Source organism: Podarcis muralis, chromosome W (assembly GCF_964188315.1).
Source record: "Podarcis muralis chromosome W, rPodMur119.hap1.1, whole genome shotgun sequence".
Lineage (NCBI taxonomy): Eukaryota > Metazoa > Chordata > Lepidosauria > Squamata > Lacertidae > Podarcis > Podarcis muralis.
In genome coordinates, this window is record NC_135674.1 from 15,073,631 (window position 1) to 15,098,872 (window position 25,242).

Below are 25,242 nucleotides of genomic sequence, written 5' to 3' on the forward strand. Positions count from 1 at the left end.
TTTGCGCATGCGTCATTCTCCAAAATTATTTCTTACCCCCTGTGCAGATTTCCAATTCAATTAGAGAGGAATTTATTTAATATAGTAGTCCACTGTTTCCCTTTCCCTTTATTTATTATTTCCAAATCCAATAGCAAATTTTAGAAGTTTTAAAATTTTAAAATTGAAACATATAATTCAAACACCCAAACTTCACCACTTCTTTGTATTTTAAATCCAAGGGGGATAGAAAGATGCAGCGCCTCTAAATCAAAATCCAAATCAGGCAGAACACACTCTACAACTGATATAATCCATCAACCAAAAGTATCCAAAGAGAAGAGAAATAAAAACAAAAAGTAGAACAAAATCAGGATCAATTATCTTGCCACTGGTATGGCTAATTCCAGTTAGCAGAATACAAAGTCAAAATCTTCTTGCCACATACCTGGCTATCTCCACTTTGCCGGTTGCAAATTCAAAAAAATAAATCCAACAGCCACGGAGCCTCCTAAAACATTACAGTGGTGGCAACGTTGAAAACAAGTCCAATCCGGAGCAGAAAACCTTTTTATTTTCTTGACGTTTTATATCTTTCAGGGAATTCCCTTAGTTAAAATATTTATATGCCCATTTCTTTCTAGGTTGTATGATATTTTCCTCCCAAATTACTGATTAAAAAGAAAAAGAAAACAGAATTTTTGACAAAAAGAGCAATAGAGTCCTTCTTTCAGAGTTACCTATTCTTCACTTAATCTTTTTAAAATTATTTTATTTATTTCTGTATTTTTATTTTTGTCCAGTAGGTGGCACTGTTACCTCAGCGTGTATTTTTTCGGGTCTGTGTCTATTCCTATATTGGCCACATGTGTCGCTGTTTTCCCCTTTGATTCTTTCCCCTCCTCTGCTCCTCTCTCTTGCTTTCAAAGTTTGCTTTTTGGCGTCTTTTCCTGTTTGTGCTCTTTATGGCTTCCGTCAATGGTGGTGCCTCCACGCTGTCTCATCTGCTCCCCACTTGGACACAGGTATGCTAGTTTTATTCACAGTTGTGTATTAAATTAAGCAGTCTTATTTTAATCGTTTTTACTTTAAAGTGATTCCAGTCCTCCTTTAACTTTTGGGTTTGCCTTTACTTTTTCAACTGTAATGTCTTAATTTCTCAAGACTTTGGTGCGTTAAATCACACTCTTTTAAGACTCCTTGTGAAGTATTTTAACAGGGGTTGTCTGTACCGTGTTGCGGTCCCCTTCTCTGCTTCAAATCGAGCTCTGTGTTTGTTTTTTTAAAAACTGACCTCTCGTCTCTCTCTTTCCTCCCCACTTTCTCTTGTGAGGGTTATTGGTAAAATTAGTTTTACCCGATTTTTAGGGGAGAGACGTCTTGTTTTTAACAGTCTCCTCTTAAAGGAGAGTTCAGCGCTACCTTGTCGGGGTTTGGGGGCATTTGCGCCGGAGAGTGGATTGGCCCGTTTGCGCAGAGATCCTCCCTGCGTCCTTTTTATACACTTTTGTCTTTAGTTTTGGGAGACCCCTTTTTGTGCTGCCTTAGGTTCAACCCTCAGGATCCCCCCCCCCCCCTGAGGTCGGGGTGACTTACACCTCGTCCCTGTTTCTCTCTCCGTCGGGTCTGCCTCGAGATGGCAGGAGCGCAGATCCCCACCCGTTCCGTCGGTGCGCTGTTCCGCAAGTCAACGAAAGCACTTGTCATTTACCAATAGGGCCGGCTCATCAGAAAACTGAGATTGGCTACAGCTCCCTGCAGATTGTCTGCACAATAGTAACTTGGGTTTCTTGTTGTGTAATGTGTGAAAATGACCAGAGAATTTTAAGTTGTGTCTGCATTGAGTAGCTGTGCAGCCTTTTATATCTGTGCAACAGACATGGACCTTCAGCAACTGTCTCTGTTCCTGTTTAAGGCTAATTGTGTACTATACTTTTTGGTTAATAGCTCCTGTTATTCCAATGTCTCAGTTCAGGGGCAGGAAAGCTATCCTATAGAGGAAAGCATGCATTTGATTTGAGGGTTGCTCTTGATATGATGTTAGAAGGGGAGAATGTTTCCTTCACATTCCTGAAGCACCTGTAGCATTATAATCTTGCTGGCATGTGGTGCTAAATTTCAGTCACACCAGCTGGGCATGGTGTGGCACAATAAAAAATGTCAGTGGACAACATCACTTCTCTCCCCCCCTTTCTGTGCATGCATGCTTCTATTCCCACATGAAAACGACAGGGAAGAGCTATATTCCAGTGTATCTCCCTGAGTCTTGTCACTTTTCTCCCACATTTTTTCCTGAAAGCAATTAACACAGAACTAGTTGCTGCACTTCCATTGTATTCCACTAGATATACTGCCCCAAATCTTGTCACTTTTTCCCCACAATTTTCTGAGTCAGTGGAGTACCAAATGGATTTTTCTTGGAAGCAATTAATACAAAAATGAGTGCTGAACTGCCACCATATTCACTAGATTTCTGGAAGTGGTTTGAAAGCTCAAGCATAATGGAGATATTAACAGCTAGGGAAATAGTGAGGAAATGGAATGAACTGCCGTGTTAATGCACTCAGATGGCTTATCCACACCTACCTTTCCTCTGCTCTTTCCAAGCAAGGTCTGCGCTTTAAAGTTCTGAACTGCTAAGCTGGGGGGGGGGGGGAGCCTCCCGCCCTCTCCCCTAGCTGAGTGAACCCCACTGCTTCCACTGAGCAGTTTAAAGAAGCTGCCCCCAGCTTTGGGTCATGCGAACTAAAGGTGGGGTGGGGGCTTTGTTAAACTGCTCCTGAGGGAAGAATAAGCTGCATTGGCCCCAGGCCTCGCCAATGCAGCTTGTTCCTTCCACTGCAGTTTGAGGGCCAGAGTGCGATGGCACCTTCACCCAGTGGTATATCATGTGTTTGTAACCCAGTCCAATCCCACACCTTAAACTACACACCAGCTTTGCTCACAACAGCCAAATGTGGATACAATAAATGAATGTACAGGAAAATGGTATCAGAAGGATAATGACAAGCTGGAAGGTGTGCAGAGGAAGGTGGCCAAGATTATGAAGGGTCTGGAAGCCAAGCCTTATGAGGAACGGTTGAGGGAGTTGGGCCTGTTTAGCCTGGAAAAGAGGAGACTGAGAGGAGATATGACAGTCATCTTCAAATATCTCAAGGGCTATCACATGGAAGAGGAAGCAAGCTTATTTTCTCCTGCTCTGGAGGGTAGGACCTGAAGCAATGAATTCAAATGACAAAAAGGGAGATTCCGACTCAATATCAGGAAGAGCTGTTTGACGGTAAGAGCTGTTTGATAGTGGAATGGAATCCCTGGGAAGGTGGTGGACTCTCCTTTATTGGAGGCTTTTAAGCAGAGGTTGGAGGGCCATATGTCAGGGATTCTTTAGCTGCAATTCCTTCAATGCAGGGGGTTAGACAAGATGACTCATGGTTCCCTTCCAACTCTATAATTCTGTGGTACGAAGAAGAAGGGGAAGGAGAATATATTTTTTGCTTTATGTTCTCAAGAGTGAGAGAATTAAAAAGTGATAGTGGAACAACGTTGCCTCCCAGCAAAACTCCTGTCAGCATTCTAAAGAGCAGCTCTTGGATTTATTATAACGTAACAAGCTACGCAGGTGGCGCTGTGGGTAAAAGCCTCAGCGCCTAGGGCTTGCCGATCGAAAGGTCGGCGGTTCAAATCCCCACGGCGGGGTGCGCTCCCGTTGCTCAGTCCCAGTGCCTGCCAACCTAGCAGTTTGAAAGCACCCCCGGGTGCAAGTAGATAAATAGGGACCGCTTACTGGCGGGAAGGTAAACGGTGTTTCCGTGTGCTGCGCTGGCTCGCCAGATGCAGCTTTGTCATGCTGGCCACGTGACCCGGAAGTGTCTGCAGACAGCGCTGGCCCCCGGCCTCTTGAGTGAGATGGGCGCACAACCCTAGAGTCTGTCAAGACTGGCCCGTACGGGCAGGGGTACCTTTACCTTTACCTTTAACAAGCTAAACCATTAATTGCTTTTAAAAGCAGCCTTTGGGATTTCTTTCTGGATGAGGAAGGAGTTGGAGGGGCCCTTAGGCTGGCTTAGTCAAGAAGGCACAGTTCAAAGGATGCCTAACATCTGCTTGGCTTCCTGGCTGGGAAAACTACAACCTCTGTAGGAATGGGGAGGTTTTTGAGAGAAAGAGTTCAGATCCCCACCATTCACTTAAAACACCCTTAAACCACTTTTAACAGCCGTGGAGAATCATAGGAACTGTAGGCCTGCGAGGATGGCACCCATAGCAAACTGCAGTTCCAGGATTCTTTGAGGGAAGCCATGTGACTGCTAAAGTGGCACCACAGTGCTTTAAATGCCTGGTGTGGTTGTGACCAGAGGGGGTGTGTGTCTGGTTTGCTAATGATGGGAAGAAGAAAGGGGCTGAACCCCAAGTTTTGGGCTCTGTCTTTAGGGGCAAACGAAGACCCATGAAAAGAGTCAGCCTGCAGGGCAAGCAAATGAGTTGCATGACTTCCATATCAGTCCCCAACATCACCCTCCCACCAGGGTCGCTCCGATGGCATAGGCAGCTTCCCTACTCGGTGCCAGCAACTCACGCTACGCCACTGGAGCTATCAGCGGTTACTAACCACAATGGCTATGCTCTGCCTCCACATTTGGAGACAGTAATGCTTCTGAATATCAGTTGCTGGAAACTATAAGAGAGAAGAGGTCTTTTGTGCTTTTATCCTGCTTGCTGATTTCCCACAGGCAACTGTTAGGCAGCTGTGAGAAGAGGATACTGGACTAAATGTGCCATTGGCCTGATCCAGCAGGTTCATCTTATGTTCCTCTGTGCTGGGCACCAGACAGGACAGATTGTGAGCCCCTGCTCTGAGAACTCTTTTAAGGTGGTCATGAAAATGCCAGCAACAACAACTTTCATACCACAAATCTGCTGCCCAGGGCACTGCCTAGGACCGTCTTTCCCTCTGATGTCTCACAGACAGCACCTTCTGCTAATAACCTTCATTGCCTCTTCTGCTCTCAGCTTGTGAGAAGTAGATGCCTGCCATATTGTTCCAACCTCCTAAATGACACTTTTTATTTTTGATTAGGGTAACCTAATTTTAGGTAATAAATAAATGATTATGCATTTATTGGTGGTAGCCAGAATGACTCTTGTGGATTTCTGGAAAGATTTATATTATAGATTTGGGATGGTGTCCTCCTACAAAAAAATAACATACAAATTGAGAATCGCCAGGGGCCTAAGTAAATAGAAGAACTTTGTACCACATTTAGTCTGACTTTATCTCCTTTGTAGGTAAAGAGGAACATGGCCAAGAACCTCCTCCAGGTTATGAACAAATTTGCTTAATACATTAAGTTAGAATGTAAGATGAATGTTGTGATATTTTTTTTATTGACATGGTAGAGTATCTGATTTGGTTACAGTGGTACCTCGGGTAAAGAACTTAATTTGTTCTGGAGGTCTGTTCTTAACCTGAAACTGTTCTTAACCTGAAGCACCACTTTAGCTAATGGGGCCTCCTGCTGCTGCCGCGCCGCCGGAGCACGATTTCTGTTCCCATCCCGAAGCAAAGTTCTTAACCTGAGGTAATATTTCTGGGTTAGCAGAGTCTGTAACCTGAAGCGTATGTAACCCGAGGTACCACTGTATTATTTATGATTATTGAATTCAGAGTACGTGCCCATTTTAGAGCTCTAAGCACAATTTCTCAATATATCCTACTGCTCTGGTTTGTTTAACATGTGGTATTTGAAGATTTCATTATTATATGTGTTGCAGTTTGGTTTGTTAATGCAATGACTCCTTGCTTGCTTGTAACTAAACTTTTTGTAGATTTGAAAACTAATAAACATTTAATTAAAAAAGAAAATAAATGCCTGCCTTGATTGTGGGAATCACAGAGGTTAATCTCTTGAGGATCTGACCTCAGAGCACAGGTTGGGGTTTTGTTTTGGCTGGAGGCCCCTGCCTGACTCAGCAAGGAATGGGGTGCTTGCCAAAACCTCAGTGAAGAAGGGCACTAATCTAATCTATCAGTGCCAGGCTGCGTATCTCCCTCCAGCCTCATTTAGATACATGACACAAAGCAAGCAAATCAGGTATGCTAAAATTGATGATGATGATGATGATTATAATAATAATTTATACCCCACCCATCTGGCTGGGTTTCCCCCGCCACTCTGGGTGGCTATTATACTACTCCACCCATCTGGGCGCCTTACAGCATATATAAAACATAGTAAAATGCAAAGAATCAAAGGTTCATAAACAGAAGTTGGATTACCTCCAGGAGTCATCCCAGCCTCATAACATTTCCGAAGGCGGCAGGAAGGGCAGTTTTTTCTCCAGAACCTGTCGATGGTGCAGTCATTTCGGCTGGCACAGAGGTACTTCTGTTTACCTAAAAGCAGCAAGAGGGCATATCTTTAGTAAAAGGCGAAAGATTTATACAATCTGAGAAAGTACCACCACCACTACCAATAAACGAATAACATATTTGTCCAGGATGTCTCTGCAACTTCTTAGTTGGAACATTAATGGTTGTAACTCCCCGGAAAAAAGGAAAAAAATATTCCATATTTTGAGGAAAGAACAATTGGACATTATTTGCCTGCAAGAAACACACGTGACTAGGCTCCATAGAAAAGTGCTAATAAACAAGAGATTAGGCCAGGAATTTATTTCATCGGACCGAGTTAAAAAAAGAGGAGTGGTGATTTATGCAAAGGAGAGCCTAGCACCAAAATTTTTATTTAAAGATGAGCAAGGAAGAATCCTGGCAATTGAGATTCAAGCTCAAGGTGAAAAGTTTTTAATATTAGGAATCTATGCACCAAATGAGGGGAAATCTGAATTCTACAAGAAACTGCATGAGACAATACTGGACTATATGGACTATAACAACATCATAATGATGGGAGACATGAATGGAGTGGTATCAACAAACATGGATAAGTCACACAGTCAGAATGTTACAAAAGATGGCAGACTACCTAAAACCTTTTTTGAACTAACTGACAATATGGACTTGATTGACATCTGGAGGACAAAGAACCCCCTAGAAAGAGAAGGAACATTCTTTTCTGAAGCCCAACTGACATGGACAAGAATCAACCAAATATGGACAACTAGAGGGCTGGCACCTAAGATAAGAAAGGTGGAAATCTGCCCAAAGACTTGCTCCGACCATAACGCAGTAAAGATGGACATGAGACTAATGCCAACTGGTTCCTTTAGATGGAAGATGAATGACAGCTTGTTTAGAGATCAGGAGATCATTAAAAAGGCCCAAAAAGTTTTGAAGGACTACTTTGAAATAAATCTGAACACCACAATCGATAAAAGAGTGATCTGGGACGCGAGTAAAGCAGTTATGAGGGGGTTTTTGATACAACAAAATACTATAAAGAAAAGAGCACAAAATGAGAAAAAAGATAGGATTTTGGAGAAAATTAAGGACTGTGAGAAGAAGTTAAGATCGAAACCGAAGTCAACGGAGATCTTGAGAGAAATTAAACTTTATCAAGGAAAATATTCTAAATTGATAAATCAAGAAGTGGAGTGGAAAATTAAATTAATGAAACAAAGGTCATTTGAATCGGCAAATAAATGTGGAAAACTGCTGGCATGGCAGTTGAAAAAAAGACAGAAATTGAACACAGTCACAAATCTAGAGATTGATGGGAGAAACATCCAAAATCCGATGGAGATTAGAAAGTGTTTCCAGAGATACTTTAAACAACTATATACTCAAGGGCCGCAGAGTGAGACTGAGATGAACCAATTTTTGAGGAGCCATGGATTACCAAAACTGTCTCAAAATAATAGGACAACCCTGAATCATAAAATAACACAATAAGAGATTGAAGGAGCCATTCAGAATATGCAACTGGGCAAATCTCCAGGGCCAGATGGGCTTACCTCCAAATATTATAAGACATTGAAAGACTTTTTGATGCACCCTTTATTGGAGGTTTGCAATGAGATTATGGAGGGGAAAAGAGCACCAGACACGTGGAAAGAAGCTTTCATCACATTGATACCTAAATCAGAGACTGAAAAGACACAGCTTAAGAACTACCGTCCCATCTCCCTTTTAAATGTGGATTACAAAATCTTTGCAGACATTTTAGCAAGTAGATTTAAAAAAGTGTTAAATGAAGTGATCCATAAGGACCAGGCAGGCTTTCTCCCAGGTAGACAGTTGTTTACCAATACAAGGAACATTATTGTCATTTTGGAACTTTTACAAACAAACATAAACACAAAAGCAGTGTTAATATTTATAGACGCGGAAAAGGCCTTCGACAATATCTCTTGGAGGTTTATGAAGAAAAATTTGGAAGGGATGGGAGTGGGACGGGGGTTTGAAAATGGTATAGAGGCAATTTATTCAGAACAAAAGGCTAAACTGATAGTTAATAATGTGGTGACAGAAGAGTTCAAAATTGAGAAAGGAACACGACAAGGTTGCCCTATTGCCCCTCTGCTGTTTATTTCGGTCCTGGAGGTGCTCTTGAATATGATTCGAGGGGACCAGTTGGTGGAAGGAATTCAGGTCGGAGCCAAACAGTACAAACTGAAAGCTTTTGCAGATGACCTAGTTCTGACATTACAGGAGCCAGAATCTAGTATGAAAAGGGTATTACAACTGATTCATGAGTTTGGTCGGGTGGCAGGGTTTAAATTGAATAAGCAGAAAACCAAGGTATTGGAAAAGAATTTGACATTATCAGAGTCAGAAAGGTTCCAGAAAGAGACAGGTCTAAATGTGGTTAAAAAAGTGAAATACCTAGGGGTAAATATTACAGCTAAGAATTTGGGCCTATTTAAGGATAATTACGAAAAATGTTGGTCAGAAATTAAGAGGGATTTAGAAGGTTGGTCCAGACTGAAACTTTCCTTGTTGGGTCGAATCGCTGTTATAAAGATGAATGTATTGCCAAAAATGCTGTTTTTGTTTCAGACCCTACAGATTATGGACAAAATGGAGTGTTTCAAGAGGTGGCAGAGAGACATCTCTAAATTTGTCTGGCAGGGCAAAAAGCCCAGAATTAAGTTTAAAATATTAACTGATGCTAAAGAAAGAGGGGGGTTTGCCCTGCCAGACTTAAGGCTGTACTATGAAGCAGCAGCGTTCTGCTGGCTGAAAGACTGGCTACTTCTTGAAAACACTGATGTATTAGATTTGGAAGGTTTTAATAACGCTTTTGGATGGCATGCATATCTGTGGTACGACAAGGTTAAAAGTCATAAGACTTTCAAGAACCATATTGTTAGGAAAGCATTGTTTAATATTTGGACAAAGTACAAAGACTTACTAGAGAATAAGACTCCAAGGTGGCTGTCACCTATGGAAGCTAAGGCCCACAAAAGACTTAATATGGAGGCCAAATGGCCGAAATACTGGGAAATACTAGAAAAGGATGGAGATTCTTGGAAGCTGCAGAGTTTTGAAAAAGTAAAAGACAAAGCGAGAGATTGGTTACATTATGCTCAGATTAAAGAGGTGTTTAAGTTGGACAGAAAGATAGGATTCCAGGTGGAAAAGTCAAAGCTAGAAACAGAACTGTTAGAACCTAAAACCAAAGTTCTTTCAAAAATGTATAACCTGCTGCTAAAATGGAATACACAAGATGAAACGGTCAAATCAGCTATGATAAAATGGGCACAGGACATTGGGTATAACATTATGTTTGCTGACTGGGAAAAGTTATGGACCACCGGTGTGAAGTTCACGGCATGCAATGCCCTAAAAGAAAATATTATGAAAATGATATACAGGTGGTACATGACCCCAGTCAAGCTTGCAAAAATATACCACTTGCCTGATAACAAATGTTGGAAATGTAAAGAAACTGAAGGAACATTCTTTCACCTCTGGTGGACTTGCCCTAAGGTTAAGGCTTTCTGGGAAATGATATATAATGAGCTGAAAAAGGTATTTAAGTATACCTTCCCTAAGAAACCAGAGGCCTTGCTTTTGGGCATTGTCGGCCAGAGGGTGTTAAGGAAGGATTACACGTTTTTTATGTATGCAACAACAGCAGCAAGGATACTGATAGCTAAACATTGGAAAACTCAAGACTTGCCCACGCTGGAAGAATGGCAGATGCAACTGATAGACTATATGGAACTAGCAGAAATGACTGGCAGAATCCGCGACCTGGGAGAGGAAGCAGTGGAAGAGGATTGGAAGAAATTCAAGGACTACCTACAAAAACATTGTAAATTGTATGAGTGTTAAGATGATGCAAGAGTAAAAATAAATGTGGCATCAGTAAGTTAGCTGATAAGAATCTGAGAATAGGCGCAATTTGAGAAAAAGGTAATTATTTGGATAATATTATGTCTAATTAAGTATTTAAGCTTTTGGAAAATAAATTTAAACTTAGAGACATAATATGGGGAAAAATACAAATAAGAAATTGAAACAAGGTGATAATTTGCTGTATAGAATTTTATAAACCTGGAAAGCAGGAATGGAAGATGTGAGGAAGTTCAAAAGTGATGAATATTAAGAATCTGGACATGATGTCATAACTTTGTTTTTTCTTTCTTTCTTTTTTTCTTTTTTGTATGTATTTTTACTGTTATCTTTGTTGTTGTTGTTTTTTTTTGTATTGTTGGGTACGGGATTATATGTGTTGGGTGTTAAATGTAAAAAATCTTGAATAAATATTTCTTTTAAAAAAAAAGAAAAGAAAAAAAAGAGGGCATATCTTGAATACAAAATGGCAATTCTCCCCTTGGTAGAGAGAAGGAGCATCAAATGCTCAAAGTGACAAGCTGGAATCATAGTATTGCAGGGTTTCAGAGGTCCCCCAAGGTCCATCTAGTCCAACCACCTGCAATGCAGGAATCACAGCTAAAGAATCCCTGAGTGGTGGCCACCCAAGCTTTGGCGAAATGTTCTTTTGCCAGGGCAAAATATTAATTATTATTTATGCAAGGCCAGCTCAAAAGCTTAGAATGCTGAAGCAAAACTATAAATTTAGTGTAATAAAATAACAACACAAACCAATGTTCACTCTATACATTTCCAGCTGATGACTAAAATAAATACATTTTTAAAAACTTAACACACAAAAACCAGCAGTGGTTTAGGTTTAAAACAATAAAATCACGTTATTAATTTGTAAAGGCCTGCGGGTATTTAATACAGTCTTCAGCCTGTGCCAGATATGACTATAAAGGAAAAAGGGATAGGGAGGGTGAAGGAGAAAAGCAAGCTCAGACATGAGTTCTTGCAAGTTAACTGTTCCTATTAGCACCAGCTGGGATAGAAATGGTTCATGTAGCAACCAGGCCAAGTTCAAGGTGTTACTTTTAGTATATAAAGACCTAAACAATTTGGGACCAGTTTGCTGCTTAGTTTCTTACTCCATATGCACCCACTTCCATCTGCAGAACCGGCACTGTTACAGGTGCCACATAAAACCCTTTCCACATTTGCAAGAACTCAGTCGTTTGATGTGGCAGCACCTACACTTTGGAACTCCTTGCCTCTTGACTGATATAAAGCATGCACCTTTGCTGTACTCTTTTTGGTTATGCGCTAAAAACATTCTTGTTTGGACAAGGCTGTCCAGACATAGAAAGTTGGTGTGTGTGTGTGTGTGTGTGTGTGTGTATTTTCTATTAAATTTTCTGTTTAACACTTTAAACTACTGTGTTATCACGGTGGAAAATCTAATAAAAAATTATTTTAAAAAACAACACTTTAAACTACTCATTTTACATCCTTAAGATATCAATGACTTCCCTTTTTCTCTTTCCATGGTTCATTTTACATATCATAAATCCCTGCATATTTTACAAAAACTATACCATTCAGTATTCCATTATTGTCGGGAGTCCAGTCCCCGGCTTGATAACACAGTGAGCGTAGTTAATTAAAAAGGATAATTTATTGTAAAAACAAACCGATAACTCCAGACGGCATTAACACAGCCTCCACCATCATGAATTAAGATGACCCTTCTAAGGATCCCTCCCGTTTACTAAAACAGAAAGTGAACTTATGAAGCTTACGTCTTTTTTGCTTCTTGTCTAGCAAGCCCCCCATACGCCGGCTCCGGGGAGAGATTGGATCAGCTCCAACATCTTCCGAGTCACTACCTCTGTCTCTGTTCCCACCTCATGAACTGCTTCCTTCTCTATTCGCTGTATTTTGCACTTCTCGAGAGCGTTGGCAGGGCTCCAGCTCACCCTCCTCATTCTCTTATCAACTGGCATTCCTAAGGGCGGGGGAGTTGGCACTAGGCTATGCTCATCTTGGCTGGCAGTTAACCCTCTCTCTTCCTGGTTACTTCCTTCACTGGGAGCTGGCTGGGCTGGCTCATTCGTGACACCACACACCCCTAAGGTCCTCCTCCACCTCTCCCAGCTCCCCCTCCTCACGAGGGGCACTGCTGAAACCTCCCCACCATTCATCCTCACTCTCTTCCCAGTAACCTCCCCCTTGTGGGTTTTCCTCTACTTCCAATCCCCAATCTGCCTCACTCTCTTCATCTTCTTCCCACGTCTCACATTCCTCCTGCCATCCTCTTAGTTTGGGTTTGTTGGGGTACCTACGGTGAAACTCCACCTGCAACCTAGGGGAGTGTACATTCCCAGAGTCCTCCCATGAATTTTCCTCATGCCTGTACCCCTTCCAAGACACTAGATACGGTAATCTCCTACCCCTCCAGGGAGAGTCCCGCAGTTGCGACACCTCATATTCAGGTTCCCCCTCTACCATTATAGAAGGGGGTGGCGACTCTTTTGGCTGTTGATACTGGTGCGCAGGCATCACGGGAGACAACAAGGACCTATGAAAGACAGAGTGTATCTTCATGGCCACAGGTAGTCGAAGCTTGAACAACACAGGGTTAATTGGCTCTACCACTTCAAACGGCCCCACCCTCTGAGGGTCCAGCTTACAACACTGCCCCTTACTCGGCAAGTCTTTGGTAGACAACCACACCTGGTCTCCCACCCTTAACTCCCTGCCTAACTGTCTGTGCTTATCCACCTCCCTCTTGTATTGGTCCTTCACTCTCTCTAGGTGATTCTGAACTTAGCTATGCATAGTTGCCATTTCCTCTGCAAACTGTACCGCGGCTGGCACCGCCAGGTTGTCTTCCTCCCCTGGAAAGACACATGGGTGTTGTCCCAGGCAGGCAAAGAAGGGATTCTGTTGCATAGACGAATGCACCGTGTTGTATGCAAACTCAGCAAGGGCCAACTTATCGATCCAATCATCTTGTTGGTAACTCACGTAGCAACGCAGGTACTGTTGCAAAGTGGCATTCATCCTCTCCGTCTCTCCATTTGTCTAGCTGATGAGAAGCAGACTTCTACCTTCAGCAGTTGCATCAGTTTCCTCCAAAACTGGGAGGTAAATTGCATCCCTCTGTTCGATATGATCCTCTGAGGCAATCCATGCAGTTTAAACACATGTTCCACAAATAGTTATGCTGTCTCCTGCACCAATGGCAACTTTCTACAGGGTATAAAATGTGCCATCTTGGATAACAGATCCACCCCACCCTCTATATAACCAACTGTTTCTGCGACTCCGGTAGGTCAGTGATAAAGTCCATTGCTATCGCCTCCCATGGCCCTTGGGGGGTAGGGAACGGTTGGAGCAGTGTGTGGTGTACTGGTTAAGAGCGGTGGACTCGTAATCTGGTGAACCGGGTTCACGTCCCCGCACCTCCACATGCAGCTGCTGGGTGACCTTGGGCTAATCACACTTCTCTGAAGTCTCTCAGCCTCACTCACCTCACAGAGTGTTTGTTGTGGGGGAGGAAGGGAAAGGAGAATGTTAGCCGCTTTGAGACTGTTAGGATATTTCCGTTCCACCTTAAGAAGGGAGCAGGTTGTTGTGTCACAGCCTGCGTATTTCCTGTTCACAGGAAGTTTATGTTTTGTACATTGCTTTCGTTTTCTCTCTGTGCCTGGACACTCGAAGCAGGCAGTCATGTTTTTTCTTTGTTCTGATCAACGCTGAATAAAGTTGTAAATAATGCTCTCCTGAGTGCATTTTTCGCTGTACGAACTCTACTGATAGAGCGTGCACCAAGGCTTGGAATGTGGAAAGCTATTTCCGAGGCTTTGTGTCGCTAATTGACTGATACTGCGTTTCTACTAGAGATCGATGGATCGCACCGGAGGCGACGTGGGGCCATGATGGCTTTTGTCTCCCTGGCAGTATCCCAACAGAGACGCCTTCGGGTAGTGATAAAGCAGGATATCAAATCCAAACTCTTCTCATCTTCTGCTGGCACTTCACGGGGCCTCTTGGCCTGCTGACAAATCTCACACACCTTTACATACTCCTTGGTTTCCTCCTTCACCTTCGGCAACCAAAACTGTCGTGTCACTTGGCATAAAGTTTTGTATTGTCCAAAATGTCCCACCGTGGGGCTGTCATGGCACTGCCTCAGAACCTTGGCATGGAGCTTGCCCTCTGGGACATACATACATACATACATACATACATACATACAGTGTACAATGTACACAGGTTGTACATTGACTATAAAGGTATTATTATTATTATTCTACAGCAATCCTCCTCGCTCCACAAAACCTTTAGCATCGCTAGCCCCTTGCTGTATCGCCTCTTTCTTCTTCTTGCCAAAGTCATCCTCTGCAGTTTGCTTCAGGAATTCAGGCATCTCAGCTACGGAAACCGCTGCTAGTTGTATCTATACCGGCCTGAGGATGTGCCTCTGTACCAGGACGGCTTCCTCTCCTTGATACTCCTGCTTTTGCTCTTTGGTTCTGTGAGCCTGACACATACTGAACTCTAAAGTTAAATCTGGCGAAGAATTGCACCCACCTTATCTGCCTCTGGTTAAGGTGTCTAGCCATCTGCCAGTATTCAAGGTTCTTGTGGTCAGTTCACACTTCCACCTGGTGCTGTGCCCCCTCTAGGAAGTGTCACCACATCTGCAGAGCATCCTGAATAGCAAGCAATTCTCATTCCCAAATAGTGTAGTTCTGCTCCGACGGGTTTACCTTGCGCGAATGGAATGCACACGGTCTCAGTTCTCCATTCACATCCTCTTGCAACACCACCACTCCCAGAGCCCTATCAGACGCGTAGGTTTCTACTGTCATTGGCTTGTGCGGGTCAGGGTGTGCTAAATACTCCTTTGAAGCAAACATGGCCTTGAGCCTTTTGAAAGCTCTCTGAGCCTCCTCTGTCCACCGGAAAGGTCTCTTACCCCTCAAAAAATATGTGAGTGGGGCCGTTAGCCCAGAGTATCTGGATATAAACTTATGGTAATACAGTGGTACCTCAGGTTAAGAACTTAATTCGTTCCAGAGGTCCGTTCTTAACCTGAAACTGTTCTTAACCTGACGTACCACTTTAGCTAATGGGGCCTCCCACTGCCACCATGCCGCCGCTGCACGATTTCTGTTCTCATCCTGAAGCAAAGTTCTTACCCCGAGGTACTATTTCTGGGTTAGCGGAGTCTGTAACCTGAAGCTTCTGTAACCTGAAGCATCTGTAACCCGAGGTACCACTGTAGTTTGCGAAGCCCAGGAACCTTTGCAACCTTTCTTGGTCCTGGGTTCCTGCCACGTCACCACAGCCTGCACCTTGGCGGGATCCATGTGTACTCCCTCAGGGGTGATGTGGTAGCCCAAGAACTCCACCTCAGTCATGTGAAACTGACACTTCTCCAACTTGGCATACAACTGATTCTCCGTAAGCCGCTGCAACACTTCCTTCACATGTTTTACGTGTTCTTCTGGGGTGTCTGAGTATATCAAAAGATCATCAAGATAACACAACACTGTAGAGTCCAGCAGACCCCCCCATCACATGATTGATGAAGGCCTGGAATGTCACGGTGCCAGGATTGTAGCTCAAACAGCATGACTAGGTACTCGAAACTGCCATATCTGGTACAAAAGGTGGTCTTCCACTCATCCCCCTCTATCACCCGTATCAGGTTGTATGCCCCCCTCAAGTCGAGCTTAGTGAAGATCTTTGCCAACCTCAACCTCTCCAGCAGATCCCCGATGCGTGGCAGGGGATAGCGGTTAGGCACTGTCACCTTGTTCAGGAGCCTGTAATCATTACAGAGTCTCAACTCTGAGGAGTCGCGCTTCTTCACAAATAGCATAGGGGCGCCCCCTGGAGCGTTAGACAAGCAGATGAAGCCAAGGGCCAGATTTTTTCCCCAGAAATTCCCTTAGCGCAGCTAACTCTACCTCGGACAGGGAGTACTGATGGCTGGTGGGTAGCTGGGCCTCCAGCAGCAAGTCAATTTTGCAGTCATACAGTCTATGGGGGGTGGGGCAACCTGTCTGGTTCCTTCTCGCAAAACACATCTCTGTAGGCCTTATACTGTGGGGGTAATTGTCTCTCTGTGGCCCTGCAACTCTAGGCCTAAGGGCATTGTGGCCTCTGCGACGTACCCAGACAACAAGGGCAGTCCATTGATGGTTCGCATTTCGGGGGGGGGGGGTCCTAACGTCTGTGTGGCTAACCCCAGCCTCTCCACTAAGTTCACATCCATAAAGTCTGTCAGTGCTCCAGAGTCTATGAGTGCCCACACTTGCTCGTTGCTCCCCCCGGGAGTCGTAGCATGGCCCACACTGTAATTCCCTGAATTCTCAGGATCTTGCACTCAGCAGAAGCCAGGTGACATGTTCGACATCCGAGGCATGTTTGAAAACCGAAGCATTTACTTCCAGGTTTTACGGTGTTCAGAAACAAAAATGTTCAACGATAGAGACGTTCGAAAACCGAGGTACCACTGTATATATGAAGCTACACAGTCTGAGCAGACAAGACCCTCTCAGTCAGCAGCGGGCACCAAGCTGGAACAATATTTATATACTTAAATATGCTTCCAGTCCGGGGGGGGGGGCAGGGAATCGGGTTGCTGATAAAAAGTTGATGTGAGTTTTAACCTGTCAAAGCATTTGAATTTTTTTTGTATATTTAAGACCAGTGGTTCTTAAAGGGTGTGACATGCCACATTGGTGTGGCAGGAGAAGATGGCAAGTATGGCGGGGCGATTCAGGGACATTATTATATTTTGGGAATGATTCATGTTCTTATTGTGAGGGAAGTGCGCCTGGATCTCTCTGCACACAGAAGTCTCGACAATCTGACAGTTTTATAACCTTTAGTTTATTACTATTTGCACAAGCCTTCCGAGAACCCACGTAAATCAGTCCTCCCCGGAACTCTCAGTTGGCGCTACTGATCGCCACTTCCATCGAAAACACAGAAATCAAGGTGCTTTTATGACCACCTTATGACGTTCCATTAATCTCTCGAGATGTCTTGCGCGCGGAGACTCATGTGTCCACTCCACCTTCGAGCCTGAACATAACCCTTTCAGTTGTTTTGACTATGCCTGTTCTGCTCCCTGTCCTCCCTCCTCCTGCACTCTTTCCCAGACAAGGTCCTCTCCCCCCTCTGTGGGCTGGGAATGCAAACCTCTCCTTTCCTCTTCCTTTCCTCCTTCCTCTGCAGAGCCTTTGTCTTCACTCTCAGCCTCCAGCCTTTTCTCCAGCTCCGCATTGCTGGTGGGGCTCATGGCAGGGTGCTCAAAGTACTCCAAGGGCTCCCTGACACTTATGTAGCTGCATTGTTTTATACTTTCTGGATGTCCCATGATCATATAAAGTAGCTGTGTTCTGTGTTATAAATCAAACACTGCTAGAAGTTGTTTCTCTTTTCAGTAAGTGATGTTCAACCTTGGAAGGCAGTGGTGGTAGACTCTCCTTTCTTGGAGGTTTTTAAGCAAAGGTTGGATGGCCCTTTGTCAGGAATTCTTGTGCTGTGATTCCTGCACTGCAGGGGATTGAGCAAGATAACCCTGAGGGGGTCCCTTCCAACTCTATAAATGAATGATTCTTTGGGGGGTGGGGTGGCCAAAGATGACATGCCATTCTCCCTGAATGTCATGATGCTAAACCCCACCTGTCAGGTGTAGGTCAGCAATAAAAAACACTGGTGTCAGTGAAGTTAACTCTTTCTTTAAAGGAACCAAAACAGTGCAGACCTAGTGATCACAGCAACTCTTCCCAGTAGGTCTTGCACAAGGTAGTTGTGAGGTCTGAAGCTACAAATATATCGTCAGGGTTTTGAGGGGAAATGATATAAAGTACGGATGGGAATTCCCAGAAGGGATCTCCTTCTATAAGCACAAAAAAAATTTAAGATAAAGAGTCTTCAGGAAAAGCAAAATTTTTGGAGAAAATATGCAAAAGAATTAGGGAAGGGAGAAGAGGAAGCACCAGAACTTGGGGGTGAGGAAGAAGAAAAAATGGAAGAAGATGGACAGACTTAAAGGGGTTAAAATAATAATATTTTAATTTAAAACCAAAATGGGGCTGAAATTACTGACATGGAATGTAAATGGACTAAACAATAAAGTTAAACGAAATAAAATTGAAGATATACTAATTAAGCAAAATTTGGATATAATTTGCTTACAGGAGACTCATGTTGCAAGGAAACACAAAATAATTTTGATAAACAAAAGACTGGGTAAAGAATTTATATCATCGGATGTAAATCAAAAGAGAGGAGTGGTTTTGTATATAAAGGAAAAACACGAATCACAGATCTTCAAGGAGGGGAGGATCATAGCAGTACAAGTACAAAAGTAATTGTGGTAGGAATCTACGCTCCAAATGAAAGGAAATCAGATTTTTACAAAGAAATTGAGGAGAAAATATTTGAGTATATGGATCAAAGAGTTATTGTGATGGGGGACTTTAATGGAGTGGTCTCACTAGACATGGACAGGACAATAAGGAAAAAAGACGCCAATGAAGGGAGACTTCCAAAAACTTTTTTCACACTAGTAGAAAATCATGACTTAATTGATATTTGGAGACTTAAGCACCCATTAGAAAGACAATTCACGTTCTTCTCAGAACGAAATCAAAGTGCCAGAAGAATAGATTACATTTGGACTTCCAAGGATCTGGCTCCAAGGACGGTAAAAACAGAGATTCTTCCAAGGACTCTCTCAGATCATACTTCAATAATAATGGAATTGAAAGGAAAAGAGGAACCACCATTCAGATGGAGAATGAATGATGGCTTATTAGATTATCAGGATACAGAGGAACCTCGGGTTGCGAACGTGTTCCGTGCAGGAGGCACGTTCGCAACCCGCAGCATTCGCAACCCACAGCGCCGCGTCTGTGCATGTGTGGGTCACGATTTGGTACTTCTGCGCATGTGCAAAGCGCAATTTAGCACTTCTGCACGAGCACCGAAACCCAGAAGTAACCAGTTCCGGTACTTCCAGGTTCAGCGCGGTGCACAACCCGAATCGCATAACCTGAAGCGTCTGTAACCCGAGGTACCACTGTATGGTAAAAAGGCACAAAAGACTGTAATAGAATATTTTGATTTGAACTTGAATAAAGGAACAGAAATAGATGTGGTGTGGGATGCAAGCAAAGCAGTTATGAGCGGTTTCCTAATACAACAGAATACCTTACAGAAAAGATTAAGAGAAAAGAAAAAGGAGGAAATCCTAAAACATATTATAGAAAACGAAAAACAATTGATAAGGAAACCATGAAATAATCAAGTAAAACAAAATATTAAGATGCTGCAGACCCAATTTTCAATGTTAATAAATCAAGAAGTGGAATGGAAAATAAAATGGTTAAAACAGAGGAATTTTTAATTTGCAAATAAACCTGGAAAACTGTTAGCATGGCAATTAAAAAAGAGACAAAGACAGAATACTATATGTAAGTTAAAAATAGAGGGGGAAATAATTGAAAATGTGAGAGATCAGGAAGAATTTTCAAAATTTTATAAAAATTTAAATAAGGCAGAGAAGGAAAATAAAGAAAGAATAGAGGATTACCTGGAACAGAATAAATTTCACAAGATTCCAAAAGATTAAAAGGACCAAGTGAATTCCTCAATTTCGATTATGGAAGTACAAACAGCAATAAAACAATAGAAGATTGGAAAAGCACCAGGCCCAAATGGACTTAGGGCAAAATACTATAAAAACTGTGTGAACAACTGACAGTACCTTTAAGAGAGGTAATGAACAATATCTTGGCAAAAGGAAAGATTCTGATGACATGGAAAGATGCATATGTTACTTTGATTCCAAAGCAAGACACAGACTTACTGCAAGTAACAAAATTATAGACCAATATCATTGTTAAATAATGACTATAAATTATTTGCCAGTATTTTTGAAGGAATGTTAGAAAGAGGTTGGAATTAAACTAAGTGGTTTTAGCAGGAAAGATAAAAGGATTAAGTAAAGAGGAATTGTTAACAGGTGAAAATGTAAAGTTACAATATATTAAGATAAGATATTAAGATAAAAGCCAAAAGGGTAAGGATTTGCTGAAACAACTATTGAATTAGAATACAAAAAAGGGAGGTGAGACGAGGTCAGGGAAATAAGTAAATGAAAGATAAGATATGGAAAGACTGATTTGTTTTTAATTGTTTTCTATTTTTCTGTATTTCATATTTTTTGTTCTTTTTTATTTTTTATTTTATTTTTTCTATTTTTGCAATTTTTTTGAAACTTTAATAAATATTATTCACTTGACTTCTGGTGAAACAAAAAAAAAAAAGGAAAAAAAAAGGGAAGATGCATATGTTACTTTGATTCCAAAGCAAGACACAGACTTACTGCAAGTAACAAAATTATAGACCAATATCATTGTTAAATAATGACTATAAATTATTTGCCAGTATTTTTGCGAATAGGTTAAAAGAAATTTTGAAGGAGGTGATTCATGAAGATCAAGCTGGCTTTCTACCCGGTTGACAGATGAAAGATAATGAGAGAAATATAATTGATATAACAGAATATCTTGAGACCAGGAATGATAAGCCAGCTGCATTGTTTATTGATGCAGCGAAGGCATTTGATAATATTTCTTGGTATTTTATGAAGAAAAAATTGGAATTAATGGATATGGGCAATCTTTCCTTAATGGTGTTGAAGCTATATATTCAGAACAGAAAGCAAGATTGATAGTCAATAATGTTTTAAGTGAAAAATTTGAAATAACTAAAGGAACAAGACAGGGATGTCCGTTGTCACCTTTCTTATTTATACCGGTCCTAGAGGTCTGTAAGGGATATTGCAGAAGATTATTGTAATCTCGAGGCGATAACGATCTGACATGGTCAACATGGTCTTTAAGCAGAGGCTTGACAACCATATGTCAGGAGTGCTCTGATGGTGTTTCCTGCTTGGCAGGGGGTTGGACTCGATGGGCCTTGTGGTCTATTCCAACTCTATGATTCTATGATTCTATGATTCTAAGTTTGTTCTGGGTGTAAGCTTTTGTGTGCATGCACACTTCTTCAGATACCATGCACGTGAAAGCTTATACCCAGGACAAACTTAGTTGGTCACTAAGGTGATACTGGACAATTTTTTATTTATTTTGACTGCGTCAGACTGACGCGGCTACCTACCTGAAAGCAGTATTGATGGTTACTGAACATGATGTGGAACAGAAATCAAACGCTGTGTACATATACACTGATTCTCAGGCAGTTTATAAGGGTCTAACAGTGTTGCTTTCCCGATGGAAGCAAAATGATTTTTGTATACACAACTGCCCTTTGTGGGGGCAGGAGTTATGGATGCAACTGGAGAAACTGCTCTGACAGATACAAGTCCACATCGGACATGTGGATGCGCATTCCTCAGGGTCACCTGAGGCACTGTATAATGAAGCAGCTGACCAGTTAGCCAAGGTGAGAACTACTCTCCCCAGTCAGGAGGGGGAAGAGTTGCTGATTTTAGCCCAGTGGGCTCATAAGAAATCTGGACATCTGGTTGCCAAGGCCACTAGGTAGTGGGCAATTCACAGAGGTATCCTGTGCATTTTGGATGCAGCAGCCACAGCTGCTACCAATTGTAAATTGTGCTTGCAGCCCAAGCATTTGCCCCTAAGACTCCCATGGGGCAATTGCACAGAGCAGCAGGACCCTGGCAAGTGTGGCAGAGAGACTATGTGCTTCAATTGGGAAGGTAGCAATGTGTGCCTCCTGCTGCAGGCCAAACACCTTTGCAGCGTATGTCAGAAATAAAAGCACTTGAACCCATAAACTTTAAGGTATGGAAAGCTCAGCCATATGGTAAAATACCCCTCCAAGAAACACCAAAAAGTGCAGGAGCTGACCTCCTAGCACCAGAGGGGGTGTTGCTGCCTGCTGGAGGGCGGGTGGCAATATCTCTGGGTGTGGGAGTTGCAGTTCCTCAAGATCCAGCCTGGCCATGAAAGGTATTCAGGTGTTAGGAGGGGCCACAAATGCTGATTTCCAGGGTGAAGTAAAGGTGCTACTGCATAACACCAGTACAGAAAATGTTATGCTTCCAACTGGCCACTGCATAGCCCAGCTGATCTGTGAGAAACTGTGTATACCTGTCATCCAAGAGAGGGCAGGTCCTGGTAAGCATACAACCAGAGGCGACAAAGGTTTTCTGTCCTCAGATTGTGAGTTAATTCCTGGACAAAAGTTTCTGGAGGCGGTTGGAGGATGGATGGCGGCTAACAGATTGAGGTTGAATCCTGACAAGACAGAAGTACTGTTTTTGGGGGACAGGATGCAGGCAAGTGTGGAGGACTCCCTGGTCCTCAATGGGGTAACTGTGCCCCTGAAGACCAGGTGCGCAGCCTGGGAGTCATTTTGGACTCGCAGCTGTCCATGGAGGCACAGGTCAATTCTGTGTCCAGGGCAGCTGTTTATCAGCTCCATCTGGTACGCAGGCTGAGACCCTATCTGCCTGCAGACTGGTTGTCTCCCGCTTGGACTACTGCAATGCACTCTACGTGGCGCTACCTTTGAAGGTGACCCCGAAACTACAACTAATCCAAAATGCAGCAGCTAGACTGGTGACTGGGAGCGGCCGCTGAGAGCACATAACACTGGTTTTGAAAGACCTACATTGGCTCCCAGTATGTTTCCGAGCACAGTTCAAAGTGTTGGTGCTGACCTTTAAAGCCCTAAATGGCCTCAGTCCAGTATATCTAAAGGAGCGTCTCCACCCCCATCATTCTACCCGGACACTGAGGTCCAGCGCCGAGGGCCTTCTGGCGGTTCCCTCACTGCAAGAAGCAAAGCTACAGGGAACCAGGCAGAAGGCCTTCTTGGCAGTGGCGCCCGCTTTGTGGAACGCCCTCCCACCAGATGTCAAAGAGAACAACTACTACCAAACTTTTAGAAGACATCTGAAGGCAGCCCTGTTTAGGGAAGTTTTTAATGTTTAATGTATTACTGTATTTTAATATTTTGTTGGAAGCCGCCCAGAGTGGCTGGGGAAGCCCAGCCATATGGGCGGGGTATAAATAATAAATTATCATCATCATCCTGACAGGCCTGGTGAGGTGGTGAGCAGAGAACCAGGTACTGGGTGATTAATAGCTAACACAGACTCTCCAGTCTGTTTAGGTGCAGCCAAAATACAGAGAAGAGAAAACTGAACTATGGTATTGCGCTTGTATTTGATATCTCTTATTTGTTCTGTTTCATGTCAGCCTAAGAAGGGGGGAAACATGGACCAGTGGATGCTGATGTCAATGTTGCTGCTGATGACGTTATGGGCGCCCTGCCAACCAGCTGTCGATGAACACAACACAACAACTTTGTATCTGTGAACAGCCAGTTCTGTCTCAAAAACAGTGGCTCCCAAGTCTGATGGGGAGTGTGCAGGGCAATTGTATGAATATAACGGGGGTGGGGGAATGGATCCTGTCTGGGAAAAGACTGTATTTCTCTATTCCCTGGCACCAGCAGAATTTTATGCTAAACTGGTCTGAAGCATGGAATGTTACTTTCCAATATTTGTCTAATCAAAGGTGGATATCAAATATCATGAGACACGCTATCACGGAATGGAATCAGTCTCCTGAGGGACAACTGAAGGGTCAGCATATAGACATACAGTTTATTTATGTATAGACATATACATACAGTTTATTTTATATTAATCTGATGAGGGCTCACCGCCCATTATATGCACCTCCTTCGACTATTATTTTGCTAAGAGACCAGCCACATTCAGTGATGGAGGCTTCACAGAGGCGTGTTTGTCACGTTACAATAAACACGGCTGCTTACAGTATCTCACTCAGTGAACCCCAATGTGTCCCCTGGGCTGTTTCCATGTACAATTAATGGATACGCACACGCCACACAAAGTCCTTCACTGAGACCCTCTTGGGAGGAATAGGGGCAGGAGCTGGAGTTATCAATGCTATGGATTTAGAAGCTTTGGATAACAAATTGGGATTTTTAGGTAATCATATTAGTATTATGAATCGAATTACTGAAAAACAAATATTGCAGGAAGCTGATGTGCTTCATCAAGATGCAGACATAACTAGACAAGAGCAGCAGATATTAATGACCAGATGTACCTTATTGCAAATAGGTACTCTACTGAGATTGGAACATGATTTAAATTGGGAATGGCTCAAAGTATTTGGTATTGTGTTTTTGCTTATATTTGTGTGTAGGGGTTTTTTATTACTCAGAGTGGGAAGGAGGACCAAATTATTAAAAAGACCTGGAAGTAGTGAGGCCATGTAGATCAAGGGGTGGAGTGTATGGGATATTGTGGAAGAATATTGTAATCTCGAGGACATAATGATCTGACATGGTCAACCCTTCCGTCTCTGGTCTCTTCCTAATTCTCCTATCTGTATTTTATTACTTTCAGTATCCCTTGTGAAAAGGTCCTTGGTGTGTTGATGACACTGGTCAGCAAAGCCTTTGATGTATAGCCTGGCATTTTTGTCTTCTGATGTAGAATAGCTCTGGTTGAGCCTGTATAGGACACAGGTTTATAAAATATCTGGTTTGGGGGCATGTCAGGCAGAAGCTCCGCATCGATTGTGGCCACAGTGCTATGCATCAAGACTATCTGGGGTTTGCTTCGCCACTTCTCCTGGGCTTCTCAGTGGCAGATTGAAGTGCTGCTTGGTAATGTATATTTTGCTTGCTGCTCAGAATAAATCTTTAACCGTCTCACCCACTTGCGTTTGTAATTGCTTCTGAATCTAATTTTAAAAGAACCATCTTGCATTTGGCGGGACAAGGTCCTGATGAAAAAATTAAAATCAACAGAAAGTGTCAAAGGAATTGGAGTTGGTTCTAAAGAATATAAGTTAAAAGCCTTTGCTGAGGACTTAGTCTTAACAATAGAGGAACCCTTATTCTGTGCATCTGAAGCGCTGGAAAGGATGGAAGAATTTGGGCAATTAGCTGGTTTAAAACTTTGTTGTTGT

General features: G+C 42.8%; 1 long non-coding RNA gene across 1 annotated transcript; it reads left to right on the forward strand.

Annotated features, from left to right (window-relative positions):
- The first annotated feature begins 286 nt into the window (after positions 1–286).
- LOC144326287 (uncharacterized) lies at positions 287–24,985 on the forward strand. The gene is made up of 2 exons (XR_013391471.1): positions 287–1,004; positions 23,491–24,985. It is a non-coding gene; the product is annotated as an uncharacterized LOC144326287 (long non-coding RNA).
- Positions 24,986–25,242: the final 257 nt, after the last annotated feature.